The 16,888-nt window shown below is 48.5% G+C and overlaps 2 long non-coding RNA genes and 1 other non-coding gene across 4 annotated transcripts in view; 1 reads left to right on the top strand and 2 right to left on the bottom strand.

Moving 5' to 3' along the window:
- Positions 1-3,717: 3,717 nt before the first annotated feature.
- On the bottom strand, positions 3,718-7,036 carry LOC138924036 (uncharacterized). The gene is made up of 4 exons (XR_011438576.1): positions 6,758-7,036; positions 6,551-6,598; positions 5,600-5,733; positions 3,718-3,996 (listed from the first exon to the last, which is right to left on the bottom strand). It is a non-coding gene; the product is annotated as an uncharacterized lncRNA (long non-coding RNA).
- Positions 3,972-4,040, bottom strand: MIR205 (microRNA mir-205). The gene has a single exon (NR_032842.1). It is a non-coding gene; the product is annotated as a microRNA mir-205 (primary transcript).
- Positions 7,037-13,276: 6,240 nt separating the features above from the next.
- The window catches only part of LOC111773482 (uncharacterized), a 40,325-nt gene continuing 36,713 nt past the window's right edge, over positions 13,277-16,888 (top strand). Inside the window, exon 1 of one of the 2 annotated variants that reach the window (XR_011438581.1) lies at positions 13,277-13,448. This is a non-coding gene — a long non-coding RNA (uncharacterized lncRNA). The remainder of the gene's footprint in view (positions 13,449-16,888) is intronic. The other variant, XR_011438579.1, reaches the window with a different exon arrangement.

The raw sequence follows: 16,888 nt of genomic DNA on the forward strand, positions 1-16,888 counted from the left end.
TTTGAGGAGAATTTCTCATCTATAGATTATTTTGGGGGGAACTTCTCCCAGCTGTTCAGCTTGGTGAGTTCTCTGGGACGGTATCTACTTTCAATGTGACTTTTAGTAAAGTTTAAACAATTAGGAAGTTGTATTGCAAATCAGTGTCTATTTGTTTATCTATAAATTCTATTTATTTATATATATTCCTAGCCACCAATTCTTCCCCAGTACAGTTGAACATAGCAGAAATGTAGGTCAGCGTCTACCCACTGCTACTGTATTTAAAGTTCACTTCAATACCACATGCCCCAGGGAGCTGCTTGCCTTGTTATCTCCTATGATCTCAGAGAGTACACAGGTCTGAGGCCTGAATACTTGATGTTTGAGATCGAATGCAGGTGTAATTCCTCTACTGCCCACCAGGTGTCCCACCCAGCCCTGCTATCTGACATGCAGTGGGGGAAAATGGCCTTCTCCCCTCCGAAGGGGAAAGAGGAATTGAAGTGGCAGGGGTGGTGGAGAGATTGTGAAAAGGAGGGAGGGAGACTGTGACAAGACTTCCGGCTGCTGCTTCTTGCCTCTAGACAAAGGGAATATTTCACATTGTTTTTCTTTGATGCATAGGTGTTTCTCTCCAGAAAGCCTCCTCAGTTCCCCGCAATTTAAGAAGCTTTTATTCCCACTAATGAAGTGGTGTGTGGCCAGGCCTTTTCATCTCCAAGCTTGAGGCTGGGGCTGCTCTATGCGTCCCCTTCCTTTTGCTGAAAGCCCCCCACAGCCTCCCATTCCTCTGTGGGCTCTCCTTCTTCTTCCAGATCTGACTAAGAAAGAGTAAGGAAGGTACTAACCCAGCTGGCCCTTCTGATTCCTCAATACTTCATTAATCAGGGGAGGTCAAAGGCAAGAACCAGTGTGTGACAGTGGCACTAACCAGTCCTCCTGCAAACAGCAACCTAACGCGTCCACGATATTAATATGACCATGACAGAAATACTTCCTCCTCACTCTCAAATAAGACTGTCATTTACTTCTCCTGGCAGGAGGAGTAAGGGAATTTGGATCCACTGATTTTTAATAACCGGGGACATTTTAAATCCCAGAATAAATCTCTTATCCTTTGCAGGTGGTTGGCTCCCCACCTGTCATCAGCCCTCCCTCCCTTCTTCCTTTCTTTTGGAGGACCACACACAACTGGGGATGCTGGGGTCAGGGTCAGGATGAGAGGGAGCTCAGAAGCCATGTGGTTTTTTTCTCTCAGACGCTGTCGTCTGCACTGGGGCTCTCTGCGGTGCCTCGTCCGTCATCATGGGTCATCCCAACGCGCCCTCGACATTCACCACAGACCTGAGGCATCTGAACGGATGCTGTGCTCTGAGGAGTCTGGCAAACGGGCGCCCTGCTTCTAGGTTATTCTGTGATTGAAGCTTCACCCAGAGATCTGCCAAGAATGTGGACAGGATGTCTTCATCTAGCCCCAGCTTTAGGAGCTTCCATGTGGGATATTTCCCCATGAAGGACCTTGATAACAAAGACGAGAATACAGTCCTGTGGGAGTGTCTAGCTTCTGTTCCCACTGCCTCATTATATGCATGGCTTTTAATATTCGGAGAGCCTTTTGCCAATACACATTTTCTCATGAACTGGGAAACTGGAGCCTGAATGTGATGTATTATTGATAGGATTATAATTTACTCCTCTCGGGTTGTATCTACAGTGTATACCATTAGCACAAAATATTAAATTACCAATGGTTGTATATATTTGTCTATTCAGGTTTGGCTCAATGATATTTGCCTTTCGCCTCAATAAAAGATCATGAATAAAGAAAGCAGGGCAATATGATTTTTGTTGTTGTTGTTGCAAGGGAATTTTGATTAAATTATTTTCTCTGTGCTGTGTTTTGGAGAGCCACGCTTTGCAATGAAGATATGAGAATATGAGACATAAAATAGTGGGGGTTGGACGAGGAAGATGGATGGGGCAGTTCACTCCAGCTCGCAGACATGCTGGCTTCCCTGGCAAACTGTTCTGGGCCAGGCTCAGGATTTTCTCCTTCTGCAGCGGAGAATGAACAATCTGTGCTGCCCTGGTGGGAGGAAGTGGGCAGTTCAGACCTCGGTGCCAGAAATACAGAGCCCTGTGTCTCTTCTGTGAAGACAGTGTTGGAGTGGATTTGGTGTGTGGGGACCCAACAGCATGGGGTAGAGCCCTTTGTAGTCACGGCATTATGCCCTGGCTGGTGTTTGACAGTCAGCCCTCTGGTCATTGTCTCGGTTCCGGTCTCCACCTGAGACGGGTGACACACACATGCACGCACACGTACGCACAGACACACACACAGACACACATACTTCTTCCTTTAAAGATTCCAGGTCATAGGGCTCAAACCAAGCTGCAAATGGAAATGCCACATCACTTCTGCTTTGTGCCCCTTTTATTCTTTCAGAATCTTGAATGGAAGGTATTTGCTGGGTAATTTGCCTGAGTACTCTGACTGCCCCCCCCAACCTCATTCATTGCATAATTTTTATGGGCAAACATGCTTTTTGAAAATGCCAGCAGCTTGGCCTCCTCACCCTTTTGTTGTCCAAGGGCCCTAGAATGAAGGGGCAAGGGTGACATGGACAAGCTTTTGAATCCGTATTAACTTGAAGCAGGAAGATATTTTGGAGAAATGCTTATTCCTCTTGGCTCCTTTATTCCTTAGGGGCAGGGCCCCCAGGGAGTGGGGAGGATGGTGAAGAGGCCCCTCCCCTCAGCTGTCACTGGCTGGGGAGGGGGCTTGGAGACCCAGGCGACAGGCATCCATCCTCTGCAGAGCTGGAATCTCCTTTAGAGGGGGCTCCTAAGAAAAATGCCACGCCAGGGGGATCTATTGAGGTTTGCCGCCTGGGGCACGTTCTGGAGGTGAAAACCGGTTTTTCTGAAGACTTGTCAGAGCCAGGCTTTGCTCAGTTTGCCTTCTTAGCCAGGCTGGCTCCCTGAAGGAGTCTGTTCACCTGAGGAAGGGGGCAATGAACAAAAAGGCTTGGGCATCTCCCCCATAACCGAGTGGGACTTCTTTGGACTGAGGCTCCTCCCTTCTCCCCACAACCTTCTCCTTTCCTAAAGCAGAAATGTGGAGTAAAAAAAAAAAAAAAAATCATAGAGGCTTGTAAAGCCAATGAAATCAGTGCTAAATCTATCAAAGCAAATCATAGACTCTGACAGCTGAGAAGTATTATTTGTTTTTTTTCCTCCCAGATTTCTACCAAGCCTGGTGTTTTCAGCACATGTCTTGGGGAGAAGAGACCCATATAAAGGCAATCACAACTGGTAAATGATTAACGTTGGATCTGACATTTTTATGTGTCAAATACTTTTTAGCGCTTTAACCTTTGCAGAATTTACACCCATGCTCTATGAGATGGATCTTGTACAGCGGCAGAAATACTTGCAATCTGCCTTTACTTAAATCTTATTTACATTTATTTTATTACTATATAAATAGGTTTTTAAAAATCTTAATAGAGTTTTTTTACCCCATTCTGGAGGTCCTGCTGGCCCTGTGGGGGCGCTGAGGGCTGCAGGGGTCCTTGCTGATTGCAGACAGAGTTGCAACCACCTGCCTGGAGACCCCAAGGACAGAGGGGGCCTGTGTCATTGCTCAAGCTCCTGTCTCTGTTTTAGCCCAAAGGGGAGGTGACTTAGAAGGCCAGAGAGTTGGCATCCAACAGCATGAATCACAGAGGCAGGTTTTCCAGCAGACAGACGACTTTTAATTTTTATAAGTTACAGAAAACACACATTTCCCTCGCATCAATTTTAGAAAAGAAAAACAAGCGGTTCCCATCTGTGGTGCTTTTTCCAACCTGCCCATCGCCATCCCCTCTGCAGAAGGCTCTGCGTTCCAGATGTCTCCTTCATCTATCATGAATCTCACCGGGTGTTTCTTTTTCTAAGTCAGAGCTACTCTTGCTGCTGCTGCCGCTGCGGTGTCAGCTCCACGCCTCCTGAACTTCACTCCACTGAAATCTGGTTGGGTATGAGACAGACTCCGGTGGAATGAAGGACAAGAGAAACACATGGATTGTCTGGGGGTCTTTTTCTCAGAGGGCAGGCTGCGTGTCAACCCCAGCCTCTGCATGCAGGATTATTGCCTGGCCAAAGACCTTCAGGATCTTTGAATCACAGACTCGGGAGATGGAGAGCACCTGAATACTCACAGCTCTCCCTAGGATCACTTCCTTCCAGGAGGCTGCAGAGAGCCTGCTCACTGAGACCCCCCCGTGTCTACAGCACAGACGGTGCTGAGTGGTGGGGATAGGGCTCCAAAGCCGGGGACTCCTGCTATTTCTCACCCTTGAAGTAGCCATCCCAGACAAGTCCATGTGGAACCCTCTCTGCATTTCCCTAGTTGGGATGCTGTCATCCTCTCCCTTTGTCTGTGTCTCCCTGTGTGTGCCATTACTGAGCTTGGTATGGCTGGTCCTGGTTAGAGAAGGCAGGTGTTCTGAAATTGCTTTAGAAAAACCATCTTCTATGAACTTGCTTACCAAGGTGAAGTAATGCAAGGGTGGGAGTGTTCCTCTCCAGAATGCACTGTTCAAAGAGCATGAACAGCACTTTGCAGGCCCATTTGCCAGTGTCATATCAGGAGGAGGTGGGCAAGGAGCTCTGGGGGGACCAGAACACCCAGGTGGAGCAAGGCCCATTCATGAGGGAGCGGGTGGGCAGAGGAGGGGGAGGCCCCATGGTCTCACTCCTATAGACTTATCTAGGTTGTCTGCTTTCCGGTGACCCTACACCCTTTCTGAAATCTGCCTGGAAATGGCACAACAACATCTTCTTTGGGCAGTGCGGGGATGCGGGTAGGGAAGAGATAACCTGGCCTTTAGAGACTGAGCTAAACAGGGAGGATGGAAACTATCTGAGAGCTTTCTGTCCTCTTAAAAGAAATGCCCATCCAGCCGTTGCTGTGTAGTCGTGGCTCCGGCCTCTTCCTTGCTGTGTTCAGACATGCCTGTGGCTCAGCGTAAGCCCCATAAAAGGCTGTTCTCAGCACCAACATGCAGACTGTGTGAGTTAGGGCAGATCCACCCTGTTGTTTGGAATACTTTCTTCCTGGGGCTTGTTCTGACCCGATGCAGAGAGATAGTAGCTTATAATGTGGCTCCTCCCCCCACATCCAGCTCCCTGGGCATTGGGCCTCTGAAAAAGGCTCTTAAAAAAGGGCTTGGGGGTCCAGCTATTGCTGAGAAAGAGCCTGCTTTCCTTCATCAAGGTGAACACAGGGCATGCTGGGGGCAGGGATCTGGGTTCTGAGAGGAAGAAGGTGGCCCGCCCTCTCCCATTCAGCCTTCTTTATGAATCCTCACAATTCTCAATTGTGAGAGAGAAATGCACCTGCTTGTGAATTATCTAGACTACACAGTCCTCCTGCACTGCCTTTGGCCCATTTCACAGTCAGAGGAAGAGTGATCAGCCTGTTTGGCTCTGATAAATGATGGTTGGAGATCAAGGGAGGAAATAGTTCTGAGATGGAAGGATTCTTTGCTTTCTTTTTGGATTTCAGCCCAACTCAGAGAGCAAAGGGGTCAATTCGTCTCCTTCCAGACCTACCTAACCCGGCTCTTACCCTCCCAACATGTATCGTCCACCAGATTCTTCAAGTCCTCAATCGGAGTGTGTGGAGAGCCTCGCCCTCACGTGGGGTCCTTAGCCTCCAGGGTGGATACTCCAGAGATGACAGTGTCTGTAAAAGCACTTTAACTGTGAAAAGCCATGCAAACAGAGGGAGTGAGGCAGCAGTGATGTTAGACAGCCCAGAAAAGGCAGGCCGTTGCTTTACACCGTCCCCTCATCCTACAGACCTGCAGCTGCTACAAGGAAGAGACAAGCAAGAACCTGTACCTGGAGCCTTGACCCACTCTGGACCCCACCCCTGGAGTTCAAGATTCTTCTGTCCGCCATGCCTTTGCCAACCTGATGCCCCCGTGGCTTTCTCCTCGGCCACTTCAGTGTGGGGTTTGGTCAGAGAAGCAAATCGTGCATGTGTTTGGCTGTAGAGTAAGTTCATCAGTGAATGCCCTTGTGCCCCCTCAACTGCCTTCGGGACTGTATCCCAAATGGCTTCCCAAGAAAACCAGCTTGGATATGAGAACCAAAGAATGGAACCAAGTCCTGAATTTCCTGTGATAGCTGCACCCTCCAGCTCGGGACTGAAAAGCCAGCCAACCCTAGTTGAGTAAATCTCCACGAACTGCAGACACAGCTGAGTCTCCAGACACAACTGCAATCTTGGTACTTAACTACTGAGCAGCCATCTTACCACGCCAGTTCCCATAAGCAGTGAGATTTATTGCCTGGAATCACTGGAAAGTTCCAGGAAAACATGAAGCTGGCTGGGGATTTGGTTAAAAGGCAGCAGGTTCACTATTTTAGCCTTACAGGAAGTGGATGATCAGCCTCCAGTGAATGTGGCTTTTTCCACAGCTCATCCTCTTCTCTTCCCGCCCAGGGATCCTCTGATATAGCCACTCAGCTTTGGTTTTCCAAAGCCCCCCAAAAACAGAGATTTCAGACTCACCTGTAAGCACGAGCATCTGTGCCTTCAGAGATCAGGCCCCACTTTGTGCTTGATTCAAAATAATAGATTTTTTTCATAAGACAATTAAGAACAAAGAGATAGCTGGAGACTCATGCATATGAGAGGAAGAAAAGGAATTCCAAGTCTTGGAATGTTCTTTCACTCCTAAGGCTTGAGGACAAGGAACAAGAAACGAGAAACACTTACTGCATGAAGTGTCCATTTCAGCAGGCCTGTGCAGAAGAGATTCCCGAGGGAAGGTGGGGGCCTGTCCTGAATAGTCATTCTCCCTTGGGTAAAAAGAATCTGAAAGCAGAGGAAAGTAGAATTGGAGTAGAGAGGAGCAAAGGTAGCTAGAAGAGAGAGTTTGGAGTATGGTGGGGTTCAGCTGCACTTTCAGAATAGAAGTTGCTAATAGACAATAAAAGAGAGAGAAACTGGTTTTTCCAAGGAAGGGTGAAGAAGGACTCAGCCCCTTTCGAGGAGGTGGTACTAGTTTCACTCTTTATTTATGCACCTCTCGGCAAAGCTTCGGGTTACCTGCTGAACCCGACCAATGGAGAGAGGGCCTGGGCGGCTGGTTCCGCCTCTCAGAACCCACACCCCTTGGGGGGCTGTGACTGGCGAAGCCTTTTTGCATATGAGACTACTTTCTTATTGTTCTGTAAACACCCGAAAAGAGAGGTAAGGTCTCGCTCATTGGAGAGAGGATGCAGGTTGTCTGAGCACAGTCCCTGAAGACTCTGGCCTCCCAAAGATCTGGGGAAGGAAGAAAGGGGAATGCTCAGATCTTATCTCAGCTAGAAAAGGCTGTGTGTGTGTGTGTGTGTGTGTGTGCGCGCGCGCGCGTGCGTGCAGGTGTGCACGCATGTGTGTAGGCTGTGAAAATCGATGGCCTTTTGAGCTTTTAGCCATGACCCTGGGTCCTAGTTCTACACAATGCACTTCAAGAATCCAGCAGAGATCCACAGCCTATCAAGGGACAGCTGTAGAAAGAGGTCCAAGGGTCTGAGCAGAGGCCCAACCAGTGGGTTATCCCGGCATTTAGTACAGTGTGTTCGTTCCTCTCTTGCGAGAAGCAAGTGGCTTTTATAATCCAAGAGGCTTTGCCACCTGCTTCCCTTCCATTCCTGGGGGTGGGGAAAAGACTAGACTGCGTGAGGGGAAGTTGGGAAGAGACAAAAGGAATTAGAGAAAGAGCCAGCAAACTCATTAGGAAGCGTTAGAGAGGTTGGTCCAACTACTGATTATTTAAACTCCCCCTCCCCTGCTCCCCCTTTCCCCTTTCCAGCTCTCCTCTCCCCACTTCTCCCTCTGCACACCAGGAGGATAAAGGAGGTGGAAGTCTCCTCAAAGGTGGAGTATTTCGCCTAGAATCCTAGACTGACTCCCCTTTGTTCTCAAGGCAAATCTGCTATGCAGCAAAAGTAGATTCCTCCTTTCTCCAGGTATAAGAAGGGAAGTAAGGAACCCAATATGTGGGATATGGTGCCATCCTGTCCCACAGCCCTTCATGGAACCGAATCCTATCTGCTCAAAATCTGTTTAGAAATCAGCTACTCTAAACCTCTTACCAAACAGATGGGGAAACTGAGGCTCTGGGAGGAGAATTTCCATCTCAAGTTCACACAGCCAGTGTGGGGTCAAGATTCTAGTCTCCCTGGATGTCCTGACCTCCATTTAAGGACTCTTGATAACAAATTCTCCATGTTGCCTTCTCTGGTTCTGGAGGGGCTCACATTTGTCTGGAGCATTCCATACTCCTTCCAGAAGAAAAGGCTCCACTGAGGATGAGGGGAGGTTGGTTTTCCAGGTGACAGCCTTCTTAGGTACAGGGATTCCTCCCTCAAACTGTCAGGGCACATGATGTCCCTGCCAGCTGGACCCAGGTTGTCTCAGCTTAGCATCAGCTCTTCTATTTTCCAATTAGTAATGTAGACAAAGGAGCAGAGTCCTTGGCCAAGATGATACACATATACTTGTGGGTTAGAGACCCTGTGTCCTTGTCCATCCTTCCCTCCCTTCCTGTATTTCACACATTCACTCATTCATTCCCTCCTTCATTGATTCATTCAGTCTCTCCCTCACTGCCCCAGTCCAGTCCACAAGAGCATCAACTCTGTGGTGAGTGAGAGGCTGTGTTTTCCCTTTAGGAGCTCCCAACTTAAATATACATCTACAAGAATAGACATAAAAAACAGGCCAATGAGCAAAAGACTATAAATACCCCCAAAAATGGAACTGTCAATTTTTGTCTATGAGATTCAGGGAAAGCCCCACAGAGAAAGTGACATTTGAGCTGAGTCTGAAAAGATGAAGGACAGGAGGTTGGTTAGGACCAGTGTGAATGAAAGCCCTGAGGAAGGAGCCCTCACACCGTGGGGTGGTGCTGCCTCTGGTCCAGGGTAGGACCAGAGGCACGGTGGCTGACGGCTGAGGAGTATGACTGCCCCCAAATGCGGGGTAAAGGGAGGGGAAGGAGGGGTCCTTAGAGCAGAAAATAAGCATAAGTCCTGTTGGTCATACTCTTTCCCCTCCAGGGGTCGTCTTTGATCTCTAAATTTGTTCAGAAAAATGGAAACAAACTATAACCCAGCTGACATAGCCAGGAAAGACTCACCTGCTCTAAATTATTATTATCATTATTATTAGTCTTCCCCTCAACTTGATTCACCATGGCCCAGCAGGATGCTCTGTCAACTGGTTGGACACTGGTTTGTATAGTGGGTCTAGAGGGGAGTGGGAAGCACATCAGGGTGGCTTTGCTGGAAGCCTCCTCTCCTGCCACCCTTCAGTCTGGTTCTTAGGTCCAAAGTCCCTTGAGAGGCAAAAGCCCTAAATGTCCTCCCTTCCCCCACATTTCCAGTTCCGAGTCTGAAGGAGGGATTCCCTAGATGCTTCCAAGGGTTGTTGCACCTGCCCCAGAGTGTTTGTGGGCAGAGAAGAATGGAGCCTGAGGGCAGGGTGGTTGGGCTGGGGAGCACAGGGGCCCCGTCCCCACTCAGGAACTAGCCATTAGAGCGGTGCTCCCTCACTCCCTCTTGATCTAGGGCTGGTCTGATGCACTGTATAGCCCCCGATCCTCATTCCTTCTCCCCTCAACATGCCTGAGCCACAGTCCCTCAGCTCTGAGAAGGTCTTTGACCTCCACATGCATCTCTGGCCCTGGAAACACTGCCATTCCCTTGGCTCTGACTTTCACCCCACATCTTACTGTCACATCTTTGGTTTTTGAGGAAACAGGTAAAAGACTGCAAACTCTCACGTGTTCTAACACTTGGTTAGCCTTGGAGCTATCTACCCATCGCTCCTCGCTAAATCCTGGCGATAAACTCATCTAACTTTGCAGCTCTGCCTCCGTGCCTAGCACTGCTGTGAGAAGACCCCAGGAACCTGCTGGGGACATCAGAGCCCATGACCCAGAGGTGGAGGGGAGAGTGCCCTTGGTTTACCTGCAGACTGAGCCCTCATCACCAACTTCACACTGGTCCTAGGCCTTGAGCTCTGCTCCAAATACTGAGGGTTCTCAGTTAGAGCCCCAAATCAGGAGGCATGCATGATAATTCTTCTGCCATTGCCTAGGTTTTGCACTTTAGCCCAGGAAGCAACTGCACAAATATCCAGTAGGAAGATGTGGTTTAGCAGAAATAGGGGGAAAAAAAGCTTAAGGTTTGTGTTTATGGTAAGCTTTGTGGGACTCAACATGTGATGTGGCTGCCAAAAGAGCAAATTCTATCTGTGGTTGTCTTATTAGAAATATGAGACAGAAAACAAGGAAGGTGATATTCCTACTCTACTCTGTACTGATAGATTATACCTGGTTTATTGTGTTTAGTTATTGGCTTCACATTTTAAGAGGGGTAAATACAAATCTGAAAGTGAGAGAAAGTGTTTGGATGGACTCGAAAACAGGTCAATCTGTGGAAGGATTAAGAAATAGGGGATGCTCAGTCTGGAGAAATGATGACTAGGGAGCTGGATACAATAGCTGTTTTCAAGTACATGAAGACGTACCACGTAGAAGAGGTTTATATTTCTTCTTAGTGGCCCCATGAGGTAGAATTAGGAGCAATTTCTTTTCCTATCACCAGTTCCCCATAGAAGTACCTTCTTAGAAAGAGACCACAGAGGACACAGGCAGGCAGTAAAAGAAACCAGATGATTCTGGAGTCAATACAGTTCCCCAGAGAAGGTAAAGTCTCTCCCTAAGGGGTAAGTGGAAGGACCAGGTGTACTCCCACCAGGTGGTACAGAACACCTGTCTGAACAGGTGGGGCCAAAGCCCTAAACCCAAGTCAGTAAATCAAATTGAAGAACAGCATCAAAAAAATTGTTGCTCTCCTCCCTCCCTCCTTGAATAAACCCTCCCTCACCTGGTACAAGTGTGGTGGAGCCGGAAGTTTCGTTTTGGGTTGGTCTGCGCTAGCCAGGCCTCTGTACATTAACTGTTTCCTGAAGGCACGTCCCCACCCTGCACATAACACCTGTGATCTGTGCACACCTCTGTAATACATCATCTTATATCATTGATTTCTTGTCTTTCTCTCTCACTAGACCACGAACCTCTTAACAGGAAAGAAAGCCCTATGTTTCCAGCATCTAGAAGTTCCTGCCACGTGGCATGTGCTCCACGGCCATTTGTTGGTGGGTTCAGGTGAAGAGAGGGCTGCCTGGGGGAAGTCGGACCCTCTGTTCCTGAGGAGATTTGCGGGCTGGGTCTAACATCCCCTTCCCTTCCCTCTCTTGGCCTCTCTCCACTCCAACGTTGATCAGAATCTGTCCCAAAGTTTCAGGGGCTGTGGCCAGATGCTGCCGTGCTCTGGAGATCTGAAAGCTCGTTGTCCACTTTTCTGTTTCTGGGCTGGGGCTGGAGGCCCCTCATTCTTGAGGCAGGCGTATTCTTTGGAGACTGGAGAGGGAGTGAGGTGGGCTGAAGCCTGACTGTTGGGGTGTCCTCTCACTGGCCCCTCCCTCCAAGGCCCTAGCTAGTCCTTCAAGCCAGGGAATGACTCCACTGCCCTCCCCTGTCCTCCTCCTGTTGAAGACAGAAGAGGGAGTCCAGGCGACATTATAGCACATGGAAGGTGAAGTCATTTGTCCTTAGCCTGGCCACTCTGGACATTCCCTACAGTTGTCTGTTCCAATAAAGCATCACAAACAATCTCGCCGACTTGCCTGTAGGCCTTCTGGGTTTGGGGGACTTCCATTTCCATGGAGAATGGTTGTTTGAGATTTTACTTTTCTAAATTAACATCTGAATACGACCTTAGGAAAGCAGAGGGGTGGAGGAGCATTCTTAATAGAAGAGGCTTTGATAAGTCGAAGCAGTTCTTATTAAATGCCAAGAGGGAGATCCCAAAACACTAAGCTACAGATAGCTGGGACCTTCAGTCCTCGACTCGTGGCTCTCATTGTTTGGAGACTTAGAGGGCATGGAGAACGCAGAGGAGAGACAGGTGTCCCTTGTTAATTCACATCTTCACTCAGTCCTCATTGTGCACCTACTATGTGCCAGATACTCTTCCAGGTGCAGGAGATGAATGGATGACTAAGACCCTGCCCCTAAACACAGTGCAGTGCAGTGAGGGAACCAGCATGGTGACACGTGCTGCAGGAGGGAGGGGCAAGTATGGCAGCCCCTGTACTAGCACCGTGGAAGCCAAGGGACAGGATCTCCTATCCCTGCCTTGTAGATAAGGAAGGCTTCAAAGAGGAGGTGCCACTCAGCTGAGCTTGGAAGTGCGAGAGAAAATGTGCCAAACTTAGAAAAGAGAGAATTCTGCGTAAGGATGTCGTTGGGCAGTAGGGCTGAGCAGGGATGTCTAGGTTGTCTTCCTAAGCAAAAGAAAAAAAAAATTCAAACTCCACCCTGGGTCACTAGGCAGACACTGATTTTCTACCTGGGGGGTCTGGGGTGAAAGATAGGAGGGGATTGAAGGAGCCCACCCTGCCTAAGAGGAAAAAAACTAAGCCAAACTCTTCCTCATCAGCATTTCTGCAAGATGGATCTATTCAGGTTATCAAGTTTGGCAATCTCTGTTGGCTGCTTCCCCGTGGTTTTTTTGTTTGTTTCATGAGATGCCAGTTAGAATTGCTAAATAAAGAGGAAGGGTCGGCAGGAGACGGGCGAGTTTTAATGGGGAGAAACTGACCAGGGAGCGGGCAGAGGCAGACAGGCAGCTTAAGGCCACCAGGCTGCCAGGCTCAGCACCCGGGAGGGCTGCGGTGCGCATGCGTGTGTATGTGCGGGTGCGCAAGTGTACCTATAGCAAATTACAATATCAGGGTATTTTAGCCTGGCTTGCCTAATAGTCACAGAAAGGAGATTAGGTGGGCAAAATGGATGAGTTAGAAAAAGAGGAGGAGGGTTGGATGGTTGCAAAACTTTTCTGTGAAAGCTTCATAACAAACGCTTGCTGAGTCGTTAGAGGGAGAAATAAGCCACGTTTGGGTCTCTCTTCTCGTCTCTGCCACCCTTAGACATAAAAGAAACCACACCTTCAGTTGGGGAATCGTTTTGGGGCTCAAGAGCTCCAAAAGAGTCTCTGCTCTCAGAACACGCTAGCGAGTGCCAGCTCATCCATCTTGCGGAGTCCTGGAGAAGCAAGCTCTGTGCTGAGTTCAGCAGTTCTGAGCCATAGAGCAATAAAACAGTCGAGGAGCCCTGTCGCTGCAGCGGAATGAGATAATCCTACAGTTTAATAAGCAGCAACACGCCGCAGGACCGAAGTAAATTGTTAGTAGGTGATGAGACTGCCTGGAGAAGCACGTGGGAAGGAATTTGGGGCTTGCGTAACTGGGGTGGGGGATGGGATGAGCGGGAGCTGCGGACGAAGGGGGCCCCACCTTCAGCCTCAACTCTGGGATTCACTTTTTGAAGGCTGGGAGGACCGGTAGCGTAAGTATTCAGCATCATTTGAAACTCCGGATGGGGAGGAGCCAGGGAAGGGACTCATTCTTCCTGAGCTGGAACGAACCAGGTGTGGGGCAGGCAGGGAGACCTGTTTGTGGTGGGGGTGGGCAGGGGGAAGAGAGAACAGACTTAGGTTTGGGTCCAGACTCCATCAATTACTAATTGGTCAACTGAGTCAAGTCACATGGACTCTGATGCTCTGTTTCCTCATCTATAAAATGGACATAATACTAATGCCTGGATAATGCATGAGACTCTCCCCGCCGAACTATGAAGAGCTTCACAATCATTATGGATGTTTGTCTCAACTGAGATTCCAAAATGTTAAAATGCAGAGTTTTATGGACTCAGGGGTGGCTCTGTGTTCTGAGTTCTGGGGTTCTGGGTTTGGTGTTTGGTGCCGAGGACCTGACTGGCATTCCCCAGTTTTCCTCAACCCAGGTCAGAGATGAGCTGCAGCTGGCTAACATCTGCTGGTGAGAGCCCATTGCTAAAATTTCAAGAAATAGTTTGCCATTTGGTTGCTAAACATGTTGGTAGCTTGAAATCGGCCATCATGGGAGTCCTTAGACCATGCCACAAATCAGGGTCCTCTTGAGAATCTGTTGTAAAGCCTTTGCCAGCACAACTCTGGCCCCGCCCCTTCACTGGTTCTGCGTGTTGAGGCCCTGGGGCTGGCTGCCCGGCCTTGCTTTGCTCCTCAGTCACACGCAGCATGTTGGAGCAGGGGTGCTGGGGGCCCTGGAGAGCCCCCGGTTCTGGTCCTGCAACTCAGACTCCAGTCTCACAGGGCTGCTTTCTGTTTCCAGGAGATGCTGTTCATGTTTTTTTACTCTCTGCTTTTGATTACACTGTTCCCTCCATCCAGAATGTTCTCCTGAATATTCTGAATAGGCCCAATCTTGAAGCACCACCTCCTTCCTGAAGCGTTCTGCACCCCATTCTCCCTTCCCTGTTCTTGGCCCCATACTCCTCCCCACACGTGGGCCTCTCTGTGGCGCCTCTTCCCGTGTGGCGGGCGGGTGGGTGCTGGCTCTCTCCTGGTCCTGGCTGTGCCTTCCTCTGGAGGCAGGGCCGGATTCCCCTACCGTGCCCTGAATGCCTCTCTGCCAATGATTAGCCCAGGCTTTTCCTCCTGTAATCCTCCCGGCACAGACATTTTACAGATACGGAAACTGAGATTAAGTCACTCGTATGAGGGAACATCGCTAGTAAGCGTTAGAGTTTAGTTTTGAGAAAAGGTTGTTTTGACTCCCCGGGCCAGGGCTTTTGCCATCGCTCTTCATTCGTTTTCACATTCTCAGTCTTCTTCCTCTTCCCACAGAACCCGGCACAACGTCCTGCACAGTGTCAGGGTTTAATGCCTGCTTGATGAATCGAGGAAAACTTCCCCTCCTTTCAGTCACGTATTTTCTAACAAAAATAAGACGGGGATTAGAGAGGAATTATGTAGCATGATATTACTTCTGCAAAATGGACCCTGTCCTCTGGAAAGCCCTGAGAATATTCTCTGGCGGGAGGCACGGAGCCTCGAGTCTGTGTAAAGGCAGGCCAGAAGGGTTTCAACAGAGGAACGGACGTGCCCATGAACTTTCAGGAGAAGAACGTTGTTATTTAACAAAATTTGCAGTTATAATATTGCACACATCAAACCTTCCAAGGGTTCGTAAAATGCTTCTGCCTCTTGTTCGCGTTGTAGCCAGCAAAAACAATTTCACATTTCCCTCGAATTTGAGGACCAGGGGTTTTGATGAGAGAGTGGAAAATGGACAAGAGGCTTTTTTGCAATGAATGAGAGAGACTTCTAAGGGTTTTCCTTGTCGTTTCTGATTCAATTTTTTTTTTTTTAATCTAAGTGTCCCCTTCTTCCCCACCTCAAGAAAAAAATAAACAAAAGTAGGGAATGGTAAGGATGTAACAATGACTGGGAATTTCCTGTTTCTCCTTAGGCCTGGTGCCTGATCCTATTTGGGCTGAGAAAATGAGCCCACCCTTCTTTTCTGGCCAGTTTGAAAGGAAATGAGACACCTCTCTACTTGTATCTTTTCTGAACTATAAGAAGACACAACACTACACAGTGCCAAAGAGGCCTTCTCTGGGTTGTCCTCTCGTGGAAAACCAAGAGCCAAGTGTACCTTCTTTCCCATGAAGGTTCTGCCAGGACGACAGTAGGTGAAATTATAGGTTTACCTCTGGCCAACGTTTTGAAGACCTGTGGTGTTCCTATTCTTTTCCAGCTAGGCTCTGATGTGTGCAGACTCCCTGTAATTATGGTATAATTGGATTTAACTATAGGGGTGAACTAGTTTTCAACCAAGTCCCCTCAAATAATTTGTTGCTTATTAGAAAAAAAGGGTACTCCTACTGGCTTTGGTGGCATGCAGGTATGGCTCCCCCTGACTCCCCGAGAGAGAGAAGAATTGCTGGTGTGCGTCCCAGCAAATTGGTGGGGTTGGTTGACTCATAGTGCCGTCGTATCCTGGCTCCAAACGTTTCAGAAAGTTCACTTTCTCTAAAAAGGAAATCTAGAGATGGGGCCTTCCCAGGGTCCTGAAGTGCAATATTTCAGTCTCTCTCACTCCTGTGGTTAGGAAATTATTCTAAATGTCCAGAGTTTGCAAACGGTGGGGGAGGGGAGGTGTCATATGAGTCATATGAACTCATCTTTTATTAAAGACAGTGTGATATAGTGTAAAGAGAAAGGTCTTTTGAGCAGAGACATTTATTTAAATCCTGGCTCCCTTGTTCACTAACAGTGTTACTTTGGATGAGCAGCTTCACATTTCTGATCACTATTTCCACATGTGGGGCTTACACAATACCACATCATAGGCTGGTGTGGGCCCCAGCACAGTCCAGCCACATAGTGGATGTTCAATAACCATTAGGTTCCCTTGCTCTCATTCTGCCCTAAATGGAAGCGGAGAAAGGATATTGGTATCGGTCAATGTCACAGACTCCTTACATGGAAAGGCACCTGGACAGTTTGTTTTGTTTCCCTCTCTGCCTCCAACTTCACTCTCCCACACAGGTGAACTACAGAGAGGTGAACCCACTTGCTCAAGGTTGCTCAGTGAATAACAAAGAAACCCAGGTGTCCTGGGCTCTCAGCCCAGTGCTCATTTCACTCAGGACAGCCTGCCAGACCCACACGGATTCTTTTCAGCAGAATTGAAGATGGAAGGAGCGTGGGATTTCTGTTGCTTGGGGCTTGACAAAACTGTTGCAGACAATGAGGGGTTTGAATGTCTCAAAAGAAGCATCAGGGAGTGACCTGAGTTAATCGCACAATTGTTTCACGATGTAACCAGAGTGTGGTAACAAAGTGGTAACTCTGCTTTGTCACTTCACTGTTTAATGAGGCAGTTTGCACAGACTTCCCTTCAATATGCTTTACTTTCCTTTTTGAGGCGACTGTGCAATAA

This window comes from Equus caballus, chromosome 5 (genome assembly GCF_041296265.1).
Source record: "Equus caballus isolate H_3958 breed thoroughbred chromosome 5, TB-T2T, whole genome shotgun sequence".
In the NCBI taxonomy this organism is placed as follows: domain Eukaryota; kingdom Metazoa; phylum Chordata; class Mammalia; order Perissodactyla; family Equidae; genus Equus; species Equus caballus.